This window comes from Mus pahari, chromosome 16 (assembly GCF_900095145.1).
Source record: "Mus pahari chromosome 16, PAHARI_EIJ_v1.1, whole genome shotgun sequence".
NCBI classification, from domain to species: Eukaryota; Metazoa; Chordata; class Mammalia; order Rodentia; family Muridae; genus Mus; species Mus pahari.
Genome location: NC_034605.1, coordinates 47394576 through 47412858, shown reverse-complemented (window position 1 = coordinate 47412858; position 18283 = coordinate 47394576).

The following is an 18283-nucleotide window of genomic DNA, read 5'->3' as shown; positions in this document are numbered from 1 at the left end:
GATCCCACTTGACTTACACCACCTTGAGTAATCTTTCTCTGCTATCCTGTACTTCTGCCCACATTGCTGGGTTTAAGAAAACTCATGTTGGTACGTGAGTTCCAGGTCAGCCAGAGCTATACAGAGAAACACTGTCTCAAAAAAAAAAAAAAAAAAAAAAAGAAAAGAAAAGAAAAGAAAAAGAATGGGTGTGGGGGCTGGTGAGCAAATAGGAAACCCAGGGAACATTCTATATTTCTTTTAGACCAATGCTTATTTTCTTGGCAGGCAAATGCTTTTTTCTCACCTTTTGGCGTACTCCTAATGGTCCCATTAAAATACATCTAGCCTTTTCTCCCTCCTCTGTCTGCCAGCACTCCCCGTCATGTGGTGAACGTCAGACAGGTTTTAAGTTCCGAAAAAGCAGAGAACAGGCTGAGTTGGAACAGGATCATATGTCCCCCTCCTGGCCCCTAGAAATGTGCACCCTCTCCCATTTTATTGGGCAGTGTCCAGTTGCAGCTGGACCTGGAGGTGCTGGAAGATGTCACTGATGCTCAAGTCTGTATGATACTGAGGACAGATTCATAAGGAGGCCGAGGATATGTCTTCCACTAGGAGTCCTTTGCAGACCAGGGTCCTGACTGTTGTTTTTAGACGTTCCCTCATGTCCCTGTATAGAGAGATGATCGCCGACATTCCTTCCTTTTCTCTGAGTAGGTGATTTTCTATGGTGACTAGGGGTGAGGGGTGGTAGTGGTGGTGCTACGGAGCATCTCAGATTCCCCTCCCCATCTCCCGGAGTGACACAAGATTCCTTACATGAAACTGCCTGTCTCTGCTTGTGGGGAGGAGTGCTGCATTGGGTGGTTTTTGAGGTTCCAGCAGCCAGGGAGGGGCTTAGAAGGCTGCCGGGCCAAGCAGGCGATAGGGGGGTCCATTAAGTACCCTTCTCCCTCTTCTGAAGACCTTTCAACAGTAGAAACCAAGCCCAGGCTCTGACTCGGAGATTTGGGGATAGTCAAAAGATGTCCATTATGGTAGGTATGATGGGGACCTACAAAAGCACCCAGAGAGGAAGGAGCCTGGTCCAGGGACGAGCAAGAGGAAGCCTGGAGCCAGATGCTCCTATGCTAATGCCTCAGAGCAGAGGAGGGGGGCAATCTACCCTCTAAATCAGTGGGTCTCAACATGTGAGTCATGACCCCTTAGGGGCAGAACAACCCTTTCACAGGGATTGCCTAAGACCATCGGAAAACACAGATTTTTACATTGTGATTTATAACTGTAGTACAACTAATTTATGCTTAGCCCTGACTAGCTTACAAATAAATGAGACTCAGACTAAGGCTATTTTACAATTACTGAGGGATAACCCCTAATCTACCCTTCTAACTGCTGGCCTGGCTGCCTCCCCAGCGGTGCACCCCAGATACTTGCTGTTTCTCCTGGCCATATGCTCACGGTCCGTCTCCCTTCATGGTAGCTTCCTCTCTCTTCCCACTGGGACAGAAGCCATCATGGGTTATGTGACTCGTGAAAACATAGCACCGATGGCTGGTCAACTGGAGTTAAGAACAGCTCAGGTGAAATATAGTAAGTAATAACTTGGGGTTATGCATAGGAAAGTAGATTTTAATAGCATAGAGGGTAGATAACTGGCCCACTCTTGTGCTGCTTAAGGCGTATTGTAAATAATAAAAGTTGTATGTCTTTCATCTGGAAACTAAATGATCAAGGCCCTAGAACACCCAAATTGGGATTAAAAATTTTGGCAATATAGAACAGTAGCAAAATTGCAGTTATGAAGTAACAGCAAAAATTATTTTATGGTTGGGGTCACTGCCACATGGGGGACTATACTAGAAGGTCGAAGCATGGGAAGGTTGAGAACAGCTGCTGTAACGGTTGACAGGGCTGCCTCTTCGATGTTACTTCTCAACTACATGTCTTAGGGTCTGGGTCCCCAGAAAACACACAAAACGAGGCTATTTCCTTTTGGCAAGTTGAGTATCTCTAATTTGAAAACTGAAAATCTGTGTGTTTGTTTTTTTTTTTTTTTTAATCTTTCTTTCCTTTTCAAGACAGAATCTCATGTAACTCATGTTGGCCTCAAACACATTATGTAGCTGAGGCTAGCCTTGAACCTCTGACTCTCCCATCTCTACCCCTGGTGAGTGCTGAGTACTGCTCTAGCGGTACAGGCAGGTACCACTATGCAGTGCTGGAGACTGAACCCAGAGCACTGGGTGTGCTAGGCGAGCGTTCTGCCAACTGAGCTGCCTGCCTTTCCAGCCCCTGGAAAATAAATCTGAAACGCCTCAAAATCTGCAAGGTTTTAAGAGCTGACATGACTCCACAAGTGGAAAATTCCGTGCCCGACCTTATGTGACAGGCTGCAGTGAGAATGTAGGCATGCCAAAAATAATGTAAAAATTACCTTCAGGCTGTGTATATGAAGTGTATATGAAGCATTAATGTGTTTCATGTTTAGACTTGAGCCCTAGCCCCATGATATCTCCATAATGCACGAATATTCTAAAGCCTCCTTTAGACTGAAATGTATAACACTTCTAGTACCAAGTATGTGGGGTAAGGGATGCTGGAGGCACACTGCTGGCATATGGGACACAATGCCCACTGTGGTTGATGCCCTGCACATTGTAGGTTCTTGAGCAGTGCTGTCCTGTATCCCCGTTCCACCTCCTCCACCCCCACCCCCAGTAGCATCTTCCATCTGACCGTGACGAGCAAAAACCATCTCCAGCCATTATAAACATCCCGTTTGGGCAGAATTAACCCCCAAAGAGCAGAGCACTGTATTCCATAGAACATGATACACAGTGCTTTCTTTCCCCGCCCCCCCTTTCCAAATTTATACCTACCATTTGGGAAGAAAGAGCAGGTGGGATGTCAAATCATATGTTTTTAATATCTGAATTTCAGCCTCCTTTATTAGATTGAAGCTCACAGGGTTGTCATTCTTTTTGGATGTCAACATGGTTGAATAACAGCAATTTTGTATGGCTCGGCCTAATACGAGCCCATGAAATCAGATTTGTACAATCTCAGTCACGAGGGGCCTCAGGACAGGGTCATGCCCTGTGGTGTTTATTAAACACCCTAAGAGGCGTCCCTCTGCAAGGAATTGTATGATTTGAAGAGGGAGGGTGAGCTAGAGAGTGTGCTGGAAGAAGCCTGAGAACAGAGCCAAGTCACTGGAGAGTACAGTCGATCAGGGGAGATGGGGATAGGTTTACACTTGTCCCCGGCTGTGGGAAAGGAAAAATATAATCCCATATGGCAGCGGGTTCTTTGGGAGCAGAGAGGAAGCTGGAAAGGAGACTATGAGACGCAAGAGGATGTGGAAGAGAGGGTTCACTTGGAGGGAGGCTGCATCCGGGTCTCAAGACCGGATTCTCTTTATGATGTAAGAGGCAGGCACAAAACGCTGGTAGAACTTGGGGGCAAGGCATGATTTGATGGACCTGTTTAGTGTATTCTGAAAGCAGAAGCAATGATCAAACCTGCTCTGGACATCTTCTTTTGCCTGGCTGGTCTTCCCAGAGCCTATTCACGTGGCTCAGCAGGAGTCACAGCAAAGTGTGGTATACACAGGCAATGAAGATACAGAATGAGTTTGTGTTAATCATTATAGTGGACTGGGATGAAGTTTGGAGTGTCTGCCTGGCATGCATGGGGTCATGGTTGTGTGTGTGTGTGTGTGTGTGTGTGTGTGTTTCTCACCTATAATCTCAGCAATAGGAATGTGGAAGCATGAAGATCAGAAAGTCAAGGTAACTCTGGGCTACACAGGGAGACAGTTCAGCCTGCATTAAAGACTTTGAAAAAAATACGATAAACACATACACATGTACACACACTCAGACGCACTCATGCATGCACATAGACACACAAAGCTTGAGTTCCAGGTACTATCATACCTATTTGTGCCAACAAAACAAAAACCAAAACCTTTTAATCCAAAACAGAGATGCTATCTTTCCTTGAGAGGAGCTGTGGGCACTTCCTCTCACGGGTGGCACTGACTTATTTTAGGTTTTCAGTCCTTCGCCCATCCCTCTTTCCTCCCTTCCTCCTTTCTCTGCCTTTCCTTCTTCCTGCTCTCTTCCCTTCATGTCTATCTGGCAGTCATGGTATCACAGGGACAAGCTACCCCTAAAAGGTGGGCTCCCTCTCTTTCTTTCTCCTGCTCCTTTCTGGTCTGCCTGAGACAAGTCTCAAAAACGCCCCCTTTTGAAAACTGGCCATTAAAACCTGCTTCCTCATCTGCATGTAAAACTGCGGTTTGCAATTGGATGGGGGTACAAGACAGTTTGGGGAGGCAGTGGAGGGCTGTGTGGGCTTGGAGTCCACGCTCTGGAGACATGAGAGGGAATGTGATTACTCACACAGCAGCACAAGTCCCAAGGGGAGACCTGGGGCCCTCAGTTCTGCAGTCACTTTGCAGACAGTGATGTTCAAGAAAGTCTCCACATTTGCTGTACCACCAGGCTCAGCTCGAAGTCAGACTTCATGGCCTGTGGTGTTCTTTCCCCCTGAGTTCTCCCAGAATAGTGAGTGTAACTTAGGATTGCAAAAGTCTAGGAGTCTTGGGTTAAAATATATATATGGATTTTATGAATGGATTTTATGAATGGCTCCCGCTTCTGGTACCATGTACTGTCTTCACTGGGCTACCTCCTCTTGCCAGGTCTGGATTCTGTCTGGCCCAGAACTCATTGTGTAGCTCAGGCTATCCTCCAACTCGGGATCCTCCAACTCCTACTTCTTGAGTGCTGAGATTACAGGTGAGTGCAAGTGTACCTAGCAGGGCGAGGCTCACTTACAAACCAGGACCTAAATGTAGACTCCTGGTCGTTTTCTCAGGATAGCAATCTCCAGTAAGGACTCAACACCCGAATCTACCTATGCAGCATTTAGGAAGGAGGGAAAGAAGCAAACTATGGAAGAAAGATACGCAGAGGGCCGCTCCTCTTGACTCTATAGTGGTCCAGGATCTCAGCTTTGTTTCTGATCAGTTTGCCTAGTTCCTCATCAGGTGGTTAATACACAGCCTTACCGGATGCCAGAGGAAGACTTGAAAATTGTGTGTGTGTGTATGTGTGTGTGTGTGTGTGTGTGTGTGTGAGTGCAGGTACCAGTGGAGGTGAATCTCCTGAAGTTAGAGTTCTGCGTGATTGTGAGCTGTCCAACATGGCTGCTGAGAACTGAACTGGGGTCCTCTGCAAGAACTGCATATACTCTTAACCACTGTCTAGCCTCTTGCATTTCTAATTTTATATGTACTTTGCATTTTAACAGTGCGTAAATGTTGGGTCTTACATTATTGGACGTTGTGGCTCATGCCTTGTAATCCTAGCATTCCTACTTTGAGGAGGAAGGATCTCTGGGAGTTTGAGCCCAGCTTGGGCTCCGTCGTGGGTTTTAGGCCAACTTGGGATAGAGTTAGAGTGTGTCTCTTAAAAACAAACCAACAATAAAGGTAACAAAACCCAAAACTTTAGATTTAGTGAAATGTGGGTTTACCTCAAGTGTTCTTGCATTTCCAATAAGCCAGTCAAGGGGAAAGCATGAGGCTCAGGAGAGCTGTAGGGGCCAGGAAGGTGAACAAAGAATTTGTACATCAGGAGAACCAAGGAGCTGGGGAGCTGGTTCAGTGGAGCAGTGTGCTTAGTGAAGAAGTGGGAGCAGCTGAGTCTAATCCCCCTCAGAGCCCCCAGCTTCGGTTGCAAGCTCAGTGCTGTGGGGGTCAGAGGCAGGTGGACCACTGCGACTGGATAGCTGTTAGCCTAGCTTTGAGTTAAAGACTCTGTCTCAAGAGAATAAAGGAGATAGAGATACAGAGAAAGGAAGAGAGGAAAAGGGAGAAAGAGGGAAGAAAGGGAGGGAAAGAAAGAGAGAACTCTCAACAGACAGGATAACTTCCTCTGAACTGTTTACACATCTCTTTCCATTGAGACACCATGACCGCAGCAACCCTTCTAAAGGCAAATATTTAATTGGAGCTGGTTTACAGTGGAAAAGGTTTAGTCCGTTATCATCACAGCAGAAAGCACTAGCAGCATACAGGCAGAATGGTGCTGGAGAGAGAGCAGAGAGTTCTGCATTTTGATTTGAGACTAGCATCCTCAGGCAGCTAGGAGGAAGCTCCCTTTTGCAGTAGGTGGAGCCTGAGCATAGGAGGAGACCTCCAAATCCCACCCCCGTAGTGACACACTTCCTCCGATAAGACCCTGCCTCCTAACAGTACCACTCCCTATGGGCCAAGCATATTCAAACCACCACAAAACGCATTCATATAACACACACACACACACACACACACACCACACTTAAAAAAAAAAAAAAAAAAAAAAAGAACTTGGGAGGATCTTTGTAAGTTCGAGGCCAGCCTGGTCTGTGGGGTTAGTTCCAGGACAGCCAGGGCTACACAGAGAAACCCTGTCTCAAAAAAAAAAAAAAAAAAAAAAAAAAGAAGACGAAGATAATCAAGTCAACATGGGATTCTGCTACTCCCAACTTTGCTTGGCCGAATGTGTGTCAGCTCCATTGTGAAGTCCACTTCAGCTCTTGTTTTCTTCCTCTCAGGAGTGACGTGGAGGAGGGCACCAGGAGCTGATGGGTGTGTCAGCTCTTCCTGTCTGAAACTACCCCCAGATATCCCACTTAAAAGGAGAGAAGGTTTCTTTTCGCTCACAGTCAACGGCCAGCTCGTCCCCTCCCACTGTGTGTTAGGGAAGTACACCGTGGCGGGAACACGGTGGAGGAAGCTATTTGCCTCGAGGCAGTTGAGAAGCAAAGGAGAACAAAAAGAAGTGATCTTCAAAGACATCCCCAGTGACCTAACTTCACAGGTCCCACCTCAGTAACTCCTAGGGGCTTTGAGGGACACTTACCAGGACTCTAGCAGTAAGTGGGCATTTGAGCACAGGGCTTGGGGAGGAGCTCTGGGTATGCTGAGACGTGGGGAATGTAGGACATATGAATTATATTAACTATACACAATGGGAAAGTTAGAGAAATAAACACACGGATTTTCTCCTGGAAGAGGACAACCAAAGGACATCTTCAAGACTACTGAAGCTGTTGCTGAACCAGACTGGCAGGTTGTAGGGACTTTATGTAACATCTAACATCAGGTCTGCGTCCAAGTCACACTGGGCCTGAGTGTCCAACTGTCTTTCCAGGATAACAAAGGGCCAAGCTAGAATTGCCCCAGAGCAATTTTGCCTCCATTCACACCCACTTCCCTCACTGGTGTATGTGTTTAGAGAAGCCAGCCTGCTGGCCCATTCACAAAGAAAGGGCATCCCCTCACTGCCTTTGTTGTGGCTTTAAGTGGACACTGTTCTTCTGAGCTTCCTACCTTGAAAGTGCTGACCAGGGTCAATCGAAGGGTTGTCAGCCAGCTGCTGTGCCTCACTCTGGTAGTAAACAAGGCCACTGCAGAGCCATCAATCAGCCTGGCTGGACAAGTGCTTTGAGACTCTCTTGGGTAAAAGGCAGCATGTGGGTGTGGCCCCCACGTGTCCAGCCTTCACATGGAATTTGTCCCAAGAGGCCCCGGTGTCCTTATTTCAGCATGACCATGGTGTTTGGTTTCTCATTCACTCATTGATTGTCTGTTGAAGTCTGGCAAGCCTTCATTCTGGACAGCTAACTTTTGGTGTGGTGGATGTCAACAAAACAAAACAAAACAAAAACCCCAAAAACAAAAAAACAAAAGACGATTGCTCAGCTCTAGAAAAAAAAAAAAAAAAAAAAGAAAGAAAGAAAGCATTCTTTTTCTTTTTCTTCATGTTCTGGGAGTATTCAAGCTTTAAATATTTTTTTTCAATAGATGATGCTATAGCTCCAACATATAGTAAATAAATGAACAGATAATATAAAACGAAGTATAAGGGAATCCTTGCTTTATAAACGGGAGCCTTAGGTTTCAGTTAACTGCTTCATTCTTGAGAGGGCAATAGCAAGAAAAGAAACTATTGGTTTTCCTAAGAATAGCCATTGCTCCAGCAGTGGATGTAGGGATATAGCTGTAGCTGCTCAACTTCTCCAACCCCTGTCCTTCTAGAGCAGTGGTTCTCAACCTTCCCAATGCTGTGAGCCTTTAATACACTTTCTCATGTTGTGGTGACACCCCCTGCCCCTAACCATAAAATTATTTTTGTTGCTACTTCATAACTATAATTTTGCCACTGTTATGTATCTGATATGCAGTCTCTGTGAAAGGGTCATTCGAACCTCAAAGGAAAGAGCTCCTATTGCTTTAGAGTCTTTTGTTCTTGTGTCTGTTGCTTGGAAAGAGGTAGGGGAATATGGTTGGCAGGGGAGGAACTGTGCTGGCTTCCCCTACTTCCGCAGGTTCCCCTGTCTGCACTGAGAACTGGGCTGGGTGGGACGTGTGGGCTCAGGATCTTGGGCAGGCCATAACACTCAGTCACTAGGGAGGACAGAGGGAACAGAAGAAGGCCTGGGCAGGACATTTCAGGGACGGCAGCGAATGCACAACACTGGCTGCCTACATTTTCCAAATGAGTCTGGGGGTGCTGTTAAGAGGTAATGCATAACTTTATATGACCCAGCACAAGGGAAGGCCTGGGCCAAGGAGTGGGAGTGGGTGGGTAGGGGAGCAGGGGCGGGGGGTGGGGGGGGTATAGGGAACTTTCGGGATAGCATTTGAAATGTAAATAAAGAAAATAATAATAATAAAAAAAGTAAAAAAAAAAAGAGGTAATGCATATTTATGATAAAAGTTAGGTAACTTATGACAGCCCTCTGACATTGACATGTTTTCTCCACCAAGAGAAATGAAAATGAAATTATGACCACACCGTTAAAAAAAAAAAAAAAAAAAAAAAAAAAAAATTTAACCCCCCCTTTAAAAAAAAAAAAAAAAAAAAAAAAAAGGATATTCTTTGACCAATAAGGAATCTGCATGGTTGAAAAGTTTCCTGATCTTTAGGGAATAAATCTCTAGGAAATAAAAATTCTAGCTGTCCCTTCCCCTCTCAGCTGCTGGGAGGTGAACAGATTGCTGGGGTGTAAGAATCAGCCTCAGCTCCCCCTTTGAGTTTCCGGCCACTGCTGACCACCAGTCGCCACACTCTCTGAGAGAGGTACCCAACCTCTACTGTTAACACAAACGGCCCAAGGAGTCTGAGCCAGAGGCCGGTCTCTGCGGCAACAAACACAGAAAGGAGGAATTTCAGCATCTCCTGCTTTATAAAAGGCCCCTCTGAGTGCTCTGCCCCTGAAATATTTTCCTTTGGGATGATGGATTGTAGATGTCTAAACAGGGGCCTTTCCCCCCTGAGCTCTCCCTCCCCTTTAGCTAGGGGCATAGAAAGGGTTTGCTTGAAGGGCCGCCCCCCCCCCCCCCCCGCATGGCAGGGGGACAAACAGAGTCCAGGCACCTCTGTGGGCTCAGCCTAGACTAAGTAGCCCTTTCATTGGGGGGGGTGTCAACGCCTTTTGTTGTTGCCAGACCCTTCGGGATTGGCCTGATATTAGCTTGCTTTGAGGTGGGCTGGAGAGGGGATGCATATTCCCCAAGTGCTTCCAGAAGAGATGTGGGTCGGACATTGCATCCTTTGGTCCATCATACAGGGGATCTGCTAAAAACAAACAAACAAACAAACAAACCTACCAGAAAGTCTGTTAGGCTCAGTTTTGGCGATAGGTAGAATACATAACCAGAGACAGTTTAAAGTGTTTAGGAAGTTCCCACTTAACACATTTGCATCTATGAATCTTCACGTTTTTTTTTTTTTTACATCCTGCCCTTGATTTTCGGTTTCCTTTCTATGAAATTTTCATGAGGTGGCTTCTTTTGAAAAGAAAAAAAAAAAACAACTTAAATCACACGTAATTATGTTTACTCAGACTCTGTTTACTGTACGGCCTGGAAGGCACTGGGAGGGGAAGTCAGAGCCAAGGGAATGTTCAGAATGGGCCACAGCAGGCGTGGGCTGACTCTGGGCTGGGAGTGGCTTTGAGTTGTGCAGTTGCCCTCTGAGTTGGCTGTGTGAGTCTGGGGTTGGCAATAACATTAGTCATTACTGTTAAGATGGTAGATGGAGAACCCCACAGACTATCGTGTCTGCCCATAAACTTCCTTCTTTTGCTAAAACTACTATCATGCTGTCTATAGAAGTTCAAGCCATGAACGACAAACTCAGAGGTGCGTGTGCATGTTTGTGCGTGCATGCGTGTATATGTGTGTGTGTGTGTGTGTGTGTGTGAGAGAGAGAGAGAGAGAGAGAGAGAGAGAGAGAGAGAGAGAGGAGACAGCAGAAGGATGGGTTCTAGGAAGAATTTTGCTCACATAAATGCCTATGTTCAAACTTTCAACCGCCCTAATCAGCTTAGTCAATTAATTTAGAGAGAGGGTCTGGCTCTCGCTTGTGGTTGTGGCTCTCAGTCTCCTGCCCCATCCTGCCCAGAGCTGGGATTACAGGTGTGCACCACCGTGCCTGACTCAGCCTCTAGACATTTTGTTCAAATTCCAAGCCCTTAAAAACCCTTTCACTGTTATACCCATCATGATGCTAAGTTGGCAGTGAAAACCAGTGAGGCCTTTTAATCCACCCTGGCACCTGCTTTGTGCAGCGGCCTGGGAAGACATGCACGGTCTCATCCTTATGAACCCGACTGTCTGCCGGTCCAGGGTGAGTCACCTGGAGAGCACTGGTAGATGGGTCTCATTGAGTATCCAGCCCAGAGCTCTGCAGGTATAAGACCAGTGATGTCAGGCCACCGAGGAAGGGGTTAAACTCTGGTGATCGGAAGATGACAGACAACTGTGGGAGATGTAGGTTAATGTAATTGTTATAATCTGTGTGCAGAAGGTGGGGCATATGTCAGGATTTGAAAGAAGGCAGAAAGAAGTCGGGCAGATGAGAAGAGGGTATTCCAGGTGAATATCTGCAGGAGACACACCCAGGAAACAAAACCTTGGACCAGAGGGCATGCATTGACAGAGAGTTGTAAGAGAGGAGCGATGAATTCCAGAAGGGCTGAAAAATCAGCTCGGGTTGAAACTTGGGTTAAGGGAGCTTGATAAACCGTGAGGGAGTGCCCGCCCTTTTAGAGAGAGAGGGGCACGCTGATTGATGTTAAACACCTGTGATGGTTTTGCCTGTCAGCTTCCTGGGATCCAGAGTCACCTGGAAACAAGCCTGCCAGCAGATCTCCGAGGGAGTCCCTAAGTGATGTCAAATGAGGTGGAGAGATCCATCATAAATGTGGGTGGCCTTATCCCATGGGCTGGTGTCCCAGGCTGAATCAAAGGGGCAAAGTTACTTGTTGCTGGCACCAAATCCTAGCAATTCACCTAATATCCTAATATTTAATCTAAACATTAAAAATCCGAAATCCTCTAAAATCCCCACCCCCACCCCACCCTGCTTTGAGCATCCATATGGTGTCACGAGTCGAAGCTTTCACACCTGGCCTCAGGCTATCTGTTGTAGTCCAGGTGTAAGCACACCAGGGAAAAACTGTATAAAAAAATACCTACAGGCATAAAAAGGTGTCTAGAAAACGTTAAGTGGCCAAGTGTGGTGTTCCACAGCTGTGACTAACTCAGGCCTCAAGCAGCAGAGCCACGAAAGCATTTTCTGCCATTCCGTGCATCTGACTATTGTGTTCTCTGGGGGGGGAACAATTCTTAACTTTTGTTCAATTTGCTTATTTGTCGTCGTCCCCCCCCCCCGCTATGTTTTGGTGACAGACCTAGGAAGTCAACTTCAAGTCAAGGTTTAGAAGATGTCTTCTTTTCTTCTACAAGTTGTTTTACAATTCTTACAAGTGGAGCTTTGATCTGCTTTGAGTTATTTATTTATTTATTTTTTAAGAGACAGGGTTTCAGCCGGTCGTGGTGGCGCACGCCTTTAATCCCAGCACTCGGGAGGCAGAGGCAGGTGAATTTCTGAGTTTGAGGCCAGCTTGGTCTACAAAGTGAGTTCCAGGACAGCCAGGGCTACACAGAGAAAGCCTGTCTCGAAAAACCAAAAANAAACCAAAAAAAAAAAAAAAAAAAAAGAGAGAGAGAGACAGGTTTTCTTTGTATAGTCCCGGCTGTTCTGGAACTCATTCTGTAGAGCAGGCTGGCCTTAAACCCACAGAGATCTGTCTGCCTCTGCCTCCCAAGTGCTGTGGAATTAAAGGTACAGGCCACCACCGCTCGTCTTGAGTTAACTTTTACATATGATGCCAAGGGTCCAACTTCATTCTTATGTGTATATTTAATTATTCTAAAGTCCGTTATTATCCTTTTGCTATTGAATGGTCTTAACACTTTGCTGGAAACTATCCAACTGTACGGACAAGGGTTTATTTCTGGCTTGGATCTGTTTTATTGTCAGGTCTTTATGTCTGGAGCCAGCATCATGATGGTCTGGTTACAGAACTGTGACAAACCTTTGAAGGAGAAAGTTTGAAACCTCTAAGTTGGTTCTCCCTTTTCAAGATCCTTTTGTTAGTCACTGCTGTTCTAAGACCCTGGTGACCCATCAGCCATAAAAATAAAGATATTTGAGCTTTTAATATTTCAAAGCTTAGGCCTTATCTGGGCCGACTCTCAACTAGCTTATTTAAGTTAACCTGACCACGTTGCCCCATCCAGCCTTGTGACTAGCTGTACCTTCAGACCCAGAGTCACATTTGTCTCCTCTCATGTCTCCTGGAAAAAGCCCTTCCTCTTTCTTCTTTTCAGAGTCCTGTTCTCCCTGCCAGGAAGTCCTGCCTTCCACTTCCTTCCCCTTCCAGCTATTAGCCATTAGCCTTTATTCTATAAAAAGCCACATTCCGGTCCGAATTAATCATCAACCGGAGAGCTCCCAGTCCATCTCTTTGGGTCTTACCCTTCGGCTAGAATGAGGGCTACTTGGTAACGTTCATGACATGATAATCTCAGAGAATCATCTTTTGGGCAGGTGAGGAAGGACAAGCATTCACATATAGAAAGCTGGTAATGGGTTTCTGAGAGGAGAAAATACCAGGTATTCTGCCAGCTTTTCATTGCCAGATCAGCAATTAACAATTGAATATACAGAGACACACCTTAATAGGACGAGAATGACTGTCATTTCTACACACTGCCTCTTGAGAGTCTATATAAATTTTAGGACGGATTTTATGTTTCTGAAAAACAAAAGCCACTGGGGGGTTGGTAGAGACAGCGTCCAACCCATAGACCATTTTAGATAGTGTGGCTAGCTTAGCAGAACTGTCATACAATTCATGAAAATGAATGTCTATTTCTTTCTGCATTCCTTAGTTTCTTTTTAGCAATGTTTGCTTGTTTTCATTTTATACACCATTTCCCTTTTTGGTTAAGATCTTTTCTAAGTAGTTTACTCTTTTTGATGCGATTGTAAATGGATTTGTTTCTGTAATCAGCCCTGACATTTTGGCCTTCCATGATGGCCAAGTCTCCCTTTTCCAGAGACTGGATGACACTAATTAGGACAAGAATCCAGGCCACCCAGAGGGTCATGGTTGTCTTACTCTGAATCTGCCAAAGGGAGGAGTAAGGGCTACTTTAGAGCACATCTGGGGTTGCTCAAGGTCTTTGAGCTTTATAGAGTCATTATTTAGTATGTTTTATGGGAGCCCAAGGACAAACAGCTTCCTCCCAAGTACTACAGTCAAATAGATGAGAAATGTCACAGCTGTTGGGGGTCAGTAGGGTGGGTTGGTTTTTGTCTGTGTTTAAATTTTATGTATTATTATTATTATTATTACTTAATACTCAAGAGTTCAAGAGTTCAAGGGTAACTCTCCATCACTGTAGACTACCCGAGGCCGCTTGGATGGGGACTGGCCAGGGGTGGAGCCGTGCGAGTTTACACTCTGCAGGCCATCCTCATAGTTCATGACTGTGGACATATGTCAGAAGCCACCCCTGTGACCACTACAGTAGGGTAGGGATCAGACCCGGTAGATAACCTCATCTCCTGGGGAAGGCAAGGGAAGCACAGAAGGTGAGGCCCTCACCTTTCTCCAGCTGGGCAAACCTCAGGACCCGAGTTTCTGTTTTGTGTCCTGCAGCTCTGCAGAGCTGTCTGAGAAGAGACCTGGATACAAAGTCTACAAATGCTGCACTGGAAAAGGCACATTTGTATCTCCCTCTCCAGAACCTCCCAGAGAGCCAAGCTTGGTGGCTTGCCAAACTGACTTTGGTCCTTCCATGTGATGTAGAGTATACCTTGCCGGCTAGCATCCTCCTGTCTAGTGATCCTGGTGGGAAGGAGAGGGGGCTAGAGGAGGAAGACTTGCCAAGAGCCCATTAGACAATGGGCTAGGAACACAAATAGACTTAGGGAGAGCAGAGGACGAAAAGAAAAAACAAACAAACACAGGTAAACACTTCCTCCTACTTCCTGTTTCTTCCGGTGTACCTAATCTGTGTGGAAAGAGAAGCCGGGAGCTGATTACTGTTTGGGGGCCTCTGATTATAAACCCACATGTGGAAAGATGAGGATCAAGGGACTCTGAAGTTACTAAACCTTTCCCCCTGCCTTGCCACCTGCTCCTCTTTCCCTAGCTGGTGGGGTCCAGGGAGTTCTGGTCTTTAATCTTGGTTGACTGCTAATCCCTGTCTCATTAGGGTGGAGGACTTGCTCTGCAAATTATGGGTTGGGGACAAAATTCCTTAGCATCCTGTCTCTGAGTAGGGACAGTCGGTCCTAAAATGTCACCGACCCAACGATCAGATCTTTCTATATTCCCTCCCACACCTCATATTTCCGCCACACAACAGCTGTCACATTTCAGGGCCACCCTTGAACTGCTGGGTCTTTGGCTGTGTGTGTGTGTGTGTGTGTGTGTGTGTGTATGTGTGTGTGTCTCATTGAGTGACATGAGCTCCTAGTTCACTTCCAACTAATCCCAGAAACCTCCCCTTCTGAGTATTTTTAGCACTCTGACATCATCTTGCTGACTTCATCTCAATGTGTAGCCAGCCCCCCTAAGGGCATGGCAGGCACTAATATGAGGTTACCATTACCACCCTCCAGGGGCAGTCAAAGTGACTGTCTTGAGGGTTTCTGGCCAAGAGTCAACAGACCTCCTCAATTGCTACCCAGAGGCAGACAATACAGAGGCCACAGTACCACCCAAACTCTTGACAGGAGAGTCCAACTGCTAAGCTCTGATAATAGGCTGAGCAGAGGATGTGGCAGCTTCCACTTCCTGTCTGGAGCCTCCAGTACTGTTGTGCCAGGCAATAGCTGCTTGGTATCAAGGCAAGGCCAGGCTCCAGCTGGGGAGGGCAGTGTGCCTTGGCTTGCCATTTAGATGTATAGGGGCAACTGCTGCTGCTGGAGGAGGCTCATCCAGCGCGCACAGGCTGTCGCAGGTGTTGAGAACGATAGAGCTCAGGCGTGAGTTGGCCCAGCAGGTAGAAGGCTCAGCACACACAGGGGAAGGAAAGCACTTTGACTTTCACATATGCACCTTGGCATGCCTCCCACGCCTAAAGATAAATAAGACAAAATTAAAATGTTAGCGGGGGGGGGGGGGAGGAAGCGGAGCCTGATTTTAATTTTACAGGTGAGGCATGGATGTCACTGGCTAGTCAGACTTATTTGTCACATCTTACCAACTGTCACACACTGCACGTGCTTTCTGGTTCTTTTGCCAGAACCATATATATATATTCATATATATATTCATGTAATAATTCATTGTGGTGCTAGGAATCACACCTAGTGCCTTTTTTTTTTCTTTTTTTTTTAAAAGAGATTTAATTATTTATTTTAAGTACACTGTAGCTGTCACTCGAGAAGAAGGCATCAGATCCCATTACAGATGGTTGTGAGCCACCCTGTAGGTGCTGGGATTTGAACTCAGGACCTCTGGAAGAGCAGTCAGTGCTCTTAACCACTGAACCATCTCTCCAGCCCTGCACCTAGTGCCTTATGCACGTCAAGCACGCATTTTACAGCAAACTTGCTTCTCTGATTTCTATATTGGACATTTACGATATCGGTTTCTCTCATTATTGGTTCTTAATCTTAATGATGCTCTTGTATTTGCCTGCCAGATTTCCCATTTGTGAAGCTGGGGTTTTCAATGGTGCATTGCTTGCTCAGAATTCGAGTGGTCCTAGGCACAGTCCTCGGCACCGAAATGAACAGGTTTGTATAATGAGCGGTTATCACGTAGAGTCATACAGCAAGCTCTGCAGTTCCCTACAAACTTTGATCCGTCTGTTTTTACGTCTTTAGGTGGCTCTTGCTCGAGTTATTACCACAGTGAAAATCATGTGCTCGCTTCCTGACTTTATTATTCCCATGTATGGTCATCTTCTTGTCAGCATGAACCTTCTTGTCTCATTTGTTTATTTCTGTCAGTAGGGAGCTACGGATTGCTCTTCCTTCAATGGCTTATAATCGGCGACTCCCATTATTTATTTGGTTGTTCAAATCATCCCATACTTCATAGATATGACTTCCATCTGGGTGGTTCCTACTGAGTTTTCATACGTCTACAGGCCTTGTGATCATTGGCATCAAGGAGAATCTGTACCTTTGAAGAGAATGGCTGGATGTTTTGACAAATAGTCATAATCGTGTAGCCACCATGACCATAGCCAAGATGGGGAATGAGTCTATCGGCTGAGAGACTGTCCCTGAGTCTCGTTAAGACCAGTCTCCTCCATGGAAATCATGGTTCTGGTTGTCAGTGTTTCCACTCCTGTCTCCAGCTTTACCCTTTCAGAATGGTTTTGGTGACGTTTTAGCTCAGTGGTTGAGCCCTTTGGGTAGTGTGCCGAAAGAAAGGCGCTGATTCGATCGCTCCTCAGCACTGAGAAAAAAAAAAATGGGAAGAGAAGGGAGGTGGGGGTATGGGTGGGGTTAGGGTTGGGGATATGATTGGGTGCCAAAATCCAACACACTTCACTTAAACATCAGAACTGTATGATACACAGTTGGTGTAGCATGATGTGAGTATGCAGTCTGGGGATGCCCACAGGACACAGGTCAGCAGAGGAATGTGTTCTTCCCAGTTCCCAGTCCCCATTCCTGGGCATTTGGTGGTGGTTCCTAGCGGCTTCTGGACCCCACCTGCCCTTCAGCATCTTCAGGGTGGGCTGGATTATACTCTTCTAATTTGGGAGAGTTTTCCCAGGTGTTGCAGATGGAGCTAGAGGGGGACCAGAGCTGCTGGGCTGCATAGAGGTTCTCAGGAGGCTTATCTTAGTGAAGAGATAAGAACAATCTCAAATTACTTCATTGACTTCCTGTAAATAGATGCGGCTAAAGGGCTGACAATAGCTTCAAAAGTTAAAAAGTAGCTAAAAAAAAAAAAACAAAAAACAAAAACCACGCCCCTTTGTAAGCCGTCTCCCCAAACTTAAGCAACCTACTGAGTTTCTTCTTTCATTTCAATTTGTTTATCAAATTACTTTTCACAAATACTGAAAAACAACCAAACCAAACCAAACCAAACCAAACCACCACCAAGAACAAAAAGACACTTGAGAATATCCTCTGTTGGATTTTTTTTAAAAATGTAGCAATTCCTGGAGTCTTAAGTTAAAGTGAAAAGCCTTGCTTAAAGTCAAGCCGTTACCATTATTCACAAGGATGTGTGACTCAACCTGTCATACCTTTCATGGATAAAAGATTTAAACAAAGAGCTGGCTGTGATGCTGGGGGAGTCGTAGTTTTGAAGGGCTCTAGTTTTTGTAGAACTCTGATATCTTTTGATAACCCCAGTTTTCCCCAGCAGTCGATACAGCTCTTTTTGGGGGTGGAGGGGGAATGTTGTTTTTGTAATTTGCATGTTGACAGGACTGCTGCAATACAGACTATGCAATTCTGTTTGCAATGCAAAAGTATACTAGGCAACATTAGGAAATCACAAAACAATGTCTTGCAAATTGCCTTAGGACTAAGATAGGGACTCTGTGATTTTTTTTTTTTTTTTTTTTGGTTTTTCGAGACAGGGTTTCTCTGTGTAGCTCTTGCTCTCCTGGAACTCACTCTGTAGACCAGGCTAGCCTTGAACTCAGAAATTCACCTGCCTCTGCCTCCCAAGTGCTGGGATTAAAGGTGTGCACCACCACGCCCGGCACTCTGTGATATGTTGATGTAAGACGTTCATATATAATATATAGTACATAATTATAGCATTTATATACACACATAATTAAGTCTTCTAGTTGGGGAGTTGGTCAATGAGAACAAGGTAGGTGTACTGGCTGGTTTTGTGTATCAACTTGACACAGGCTGGAATTATCACAGAGAAGGGAGCTTCAGTTGGGGAA